Source organism: Gavialis gangeticus, unplaced genomic scaffold (genome assembly GCF_001723915.1).
Source record: "Gavialis gangeticus isolate Ggan-Ray unplaced genomic scaffold, GavGan_comp1, whole genome shotgun sequence".
Classification (NCBI taxonomy): Eukaryota; Metazoa; Chordata; order Crocodylia; family Gavialidae; genus Gavialis; species Gavialis gangeticus.
Window position 1 is genome coordinate 44,895,916 of NW_017729031.1, and position 4,779 is coordinate 44,900,694.

Consider the following 4,779-nt stretch of genomic DNA (forward strand, 5'->3'; position numbering starts at 1 on the left):
ACCAACCCCACTATGGTAACTCTGGGTGCTCTTCCCTGCCTCTCCCCCAGTCACATCCTCCTGCAGATGGGATGTGCTCCAGCAACACACGTTGAGCTGCCCCCACCCCGAAAGGCAGCCGGGGCCTGTATCGTGCCGCGCTTCTACCTCGTGACACCAAGCTCTATTTTTTGACCTCAGCAGAGCGGCTCCCTGCACGTCCGCCCTCAGAGGGGCAGGACTACCCGGGGGCGGGGCGGGCGGAGACGGGCAGGAGCAGCACCCAATCCCCGTCTCCCCACGCGCGCCGGGCTTTCCACTGCCTCGCCAGCAGGTGGGGGCGGGACTGCGTTGCCATGGCTCTGGGCCCGCCACGCTATTGGCTAGGGGAAGGGAAGTGGCGCGGTGCCCTTTGCCTTCGGATGTGTTTGGGGGAGGCCCGGGCGGCCTCGGTTTGAATGAAATCCGGCTGATTCATCGCGGCCCGGAGCGCGGCAGAGCGGGAGCGGTCCGGCCCGTAGGTGAGGCTGGCGGTGGCCTGCGGGGGGCGGCCGCTTCTGGCCAGGCCTGGGCTCTTGGCGGGCGCGGTCCGGCTGCTGCGGCCTGTCCCGTTGGTGGGGGCCTGCGGGGTGGCGCAACTCCGGTCCCCGTCCCTCCCCTCGCGGCCGACGGCAGCGGGGGCTCGGCTGTGGGGCGAGCGCCCGCCGGGGAGGGGCCGCCACGGCCGACGCTTGGGTCTTGCAGACAGTCCTCGGGGCCGCGGGCGCCCGGTCCCTGCTCCTCCTCGCGCTTGTCAAGCTGCCGTGAGGAGCGGGTTGTAAACTGGCGCCTTTGGCACGGTTCAGAAGTTGATCATGTAGTGCCCGAGACTGTAAACGCTACAGGTGCTAGTAGCACAGGGGACGGGAGAAGCGGGGGAGGAACGTGATGGGACTCGGTATGGAGGAGAAGGAGACCGTAATCTATGGTGAAAAGGGAGCATGCATACAGAAACGAAGGTATAACTGATGTTAGTCCACAGATCTCATCGCTCTTTGGAGAATAGGTCTAATTTCATTATTGGCAACGCTCATGATTTTTGGTGGTGTTCTTAATGTCTGCGCTTTGGGAATGTGAAAAACATATCTTTTTTTCTTCTCTATCTTTTTCTTCTCTCTCAAAAAAAGAAAAAGCTAAGTTTTTCACATTCCCAAAGCATAGATGTTAAGAACAACGCCAAAAATCATGAGAGTTGGCAACACCATAATTTAGTCGTATGTGGCTGTTTGGAAAACTTGTCACACAGCCATGCGGGCATGTATCTTGTTGGTTCTTCGTTCAAGTTCTGTTTATATAAAATATAGCACAGTAGAAAGAAATATCAAAATTAGATGTATGTTTTCAGCGTGAGATTTTGAAATCTATCTGGAAAGTGTGTATTTTTAGTAAGTGCTGGCTGTCTCCCCACATTTAACCAAGCAGTGTCTTTCTCTAGGTTGCAAGATGCTGCAAGTCAGAGCTGTGGATAACTCTTGTAGTCTAAAGATTTTGATGGCCCTTAGAAACTTCTCAGTAGTAGCAGCAGTAGTGTTTCTGAGTCTATAATGGGCAAAGATGTGGAAGATCAGCCCTTATTAGATTTCCAAAGCTCTCTAGAAATTGGTTTGCAAATATGTTTAATAGCTAGAATTTATCTCAAGTGATTGGTTACGCATGGAACCTCTAATGGGTTCATCTTTATTTGCAATTTTATGGGGTATTAATAATAGATCCTTCATTTGCTGTGGTAGTAATCCTTGCTCTAACATGGTGACACTCATTATGACAATGGCTGGAAAAATAAGGAAATTTGCAATGAGTTTTAAAATGAATTAACTAGGAGAATACAAAAACATTAGTAGTTTTTATAAGCTAGCTCTATCAGTCTTCCTTAACAATGGATTTAGGATTTGGTAAGCGGTATGAAGTTTAAACTAACAATTGTTTCTTCTTGGGTTGTTCATGAGAAGTTTGATTTCTTTGCTGCTGCATAAGGACTCTGTCCCAGTCCAGTTACTTGTTTTGTTTCCATATTGGGTTTTCTGAGCAGTGAGAGCCTCGAGTAAAGTACTGGATGCATCCAGAATTACTCAGTGAAATGATGGATTATTGTGATGTGTATGGTTTCACAGTGCATGTCTGTAGCAATAACTTACGGTGTCAGTCAGTGCTGCGCTGAAATGTACTGTGCTACTCTCACTGTACTACCTCTAGAACTGGAAGGTCGGGCTGTCTACTTTGAGAACTGATTAGCCCACTGTCAGTGCTGTGTGAAGGTAGCTACACTGCTTGCTTTTTGGTGGGTAACGTGAACAGAGTAGCACAGTGTGTTTAAACATGAAATGCCTGTTACCTTGCTTAGACAGGTTTCTTTAGAATGATGTTACGAAGTTGCAGCAGAAACCACTTAAACCATCTTCCACCCCGCCCAAAAACCCAAACAAACAACCAACCCCACCCCCCCCAAACAAACCCCTGAGCAAACTATGAGAAATCCATTAGCAATGATTTTTACGTGATGCTTTTTTTGTAAGGAATTGACAAACTGCATAGAGGTAAATACAAGTGTTCCCATTTTTACAGGTGAGGAAACAAATTGCTTTAGCTCTGTGCCACGTTCTCAGGCCACAAACGTATTTCTTTCTATTGGTGGAAATTTTTCCAGTGTTAGAAATGTTTCTGGGAGAGGGAGTAGTGCAGGCATTCAGTTGGCAACCACCCCATTTCCCCAGTTCCTCCCACTTGCCTTCCTCCTGCATTCCCAACTAGTTCCCAGGGATTGGAACAATCGGCAAAACCCCCTGTTTGCTCCTCAGATCAGGGACCTGTGTCTTAGGAGCAGATGGGGAACAAGAAGCAGCTGCTCATCTACTTAACTTCTAGTGGCTGATAGCCAAGCAGAGTAGCAGCCCAACTGCCTGCTCTTCAGTCTGGTAATCCCGGTCTGAGGAGCAGGCATGGAGGAAGATGTGGCTGCTCCATCCCTCCCCTCCAGGTCTGCAGCAGGGGTGATGGCAGTTACCTCCCAGGCTTTCTCCAAATAAGGGTTGTCCCTGGTCTTTGGAAGGCATGGTAACCTTTCCTTGCCACTGGACTCCCTGTGCTCAACTCCTGGTCTCCAGAGAGAGGCAGGTGGTGGGTTAGTGTACAGGCACATGTTCTCCTGGGAGTGACTTGACTGAATTGGGGATGGGTTATTATTCCCTCGGAACCACCATTTGTGTTCTGGAAAAACCTGTGTGAATGCCTGTATGCTCATGGTTTCTACAGGAAGAGCTGCAGTTCTCCCAGTGGAAACCTAACACCTACCTGTACATGGCCTCAGTAAAGCCAGTAACAAGAGTTGGAGCAGTGCCTTGGTTTTGTGAGTCACAACCCCTTCACTACAGTCAAACAACTAAATAAAAACCAACAGGAGCAGTTTCAGTTTTCCAGCTAGGATTTTTCTCTTCTTAATAAAAGTTATTCTTGAGCTAGTGTGTCAGAATGAATTATCAACCAGCCTTGAACAGAGGACCTCCATTGTAAGATTTTATTATGGGTTGTTGAGTTTTTTTTTGTTTTTTTTTTGGGGGGGGGGTTTAATATGGGGATTATAGTTTTACACACAGCCTTGATAGTTACTGGGTAAAGGCTCTCTTATGATCAGAGCTTCAAAACACTGAAAAAGTCTAACTTGACAAGTTCTCACCATGACTTTGGTTCTCAGCCTTTTCAGACTTAAATCACCCTTGATAGATTCAAGACACCCCTTCAGTAGACTTGAGGCACCCTTTGGAAAATGTCCACTCTTAGCTTTCACTTAGTTTTTGACTACAGAAAGATAATCAAGTAATTATTCTGTTGCAAAGACCACAGCAAGTCATTTTTTTTAACTGTATAGATTCTATTTGAAATCGCTGGGTTTATCTTGCAAAATCATGTTTGCACACCCAAGGCTGCTAAATGGCATTCCGCAGCACGCTTGAAAGGATCCATGACACACCAGGTTGCTACAGCACTCTGATTGAGAATCACTGATTTAAAATTTCTATGGGAACTCAGTAAAAATATGGACAACTACTGTGTCTTTATCATCTTAGGCAAAGACTATAGGTCTCTCTCCATGCTAAATAGAAAAACATTTCAGTATTTTGTCTTCAAAGCAGTTAAAAAATGTAACAGACTGATAATAAAAAACTGTTGGGTATGCCAATAGAAAACCCAGAATTGCAGTGTTAGGTTCTTTTTGCTAGTTAGATTTATCTGTTGATATGTTAAATGTTTTTCTTATCCTATTGGAGAATAATCAGTTTGGATATCTAAGGATTGTGTTTTTTCATTTTAGATCAGTTGCAAACAGGTTTTTATGAATGTTTGCTGTACAGATTTTTTTTAATGGAGGCAAAGATTTTTTAGGGTGACATCTTTTATTGGACCAACTGCAAAGTTGGGATAGAGTTAGATAAGCTTTTGAATGCAAAACACTTCTTTTTTTCCCCTGTGTGGCGGTGAGCAATGAGAAAACATAACTGAAGGAATAGAAACTGTTTTGCTCTAAGGGTGGTGTGAGGGGAACCGAGGAACAATAAGATGATTTAGTCAGGGGCACATCCAAACAAGGTAATTACCTGGGATCCTGGTTTTCCTTGTTTAAAAATCCCAAATTCTCTGATTTTTTCTTTCTCCCCCACCCCATCCATGTTTTTTGTTGATTGAAATGAAATGCTACTACACTTGCACACTTACACATCAGTTGAACACAATGTTTTATTGATATAATTACAGTTTTAAAGCAATTTG

At 45.7% G+C, this 4,779-nt stretch overlaps 1 protein-coding gene across 1 annotated transcript in view; it reads left to right on the top strand.

Annotated features, from left to right (window-relative positions):
• The first annotated feature begins 413 nt into the window (after window positions 1-413).
• The window catches only part of PSMD14 (proteasome 26S subunit, non-ATPase 14), a 91,198-nt gene continuing 86,832 nt past the window's right edge, over window positions 414-4,779 (top strand). The window contains exon 1 of the mRNA XM_019522702.1: window positions 414-500. The gene's annotated coding sequence lies outside the window, so the exon portion shown is untranslated. The remainder of the gene's footprint in view (window positions 501-4,779) is intronic.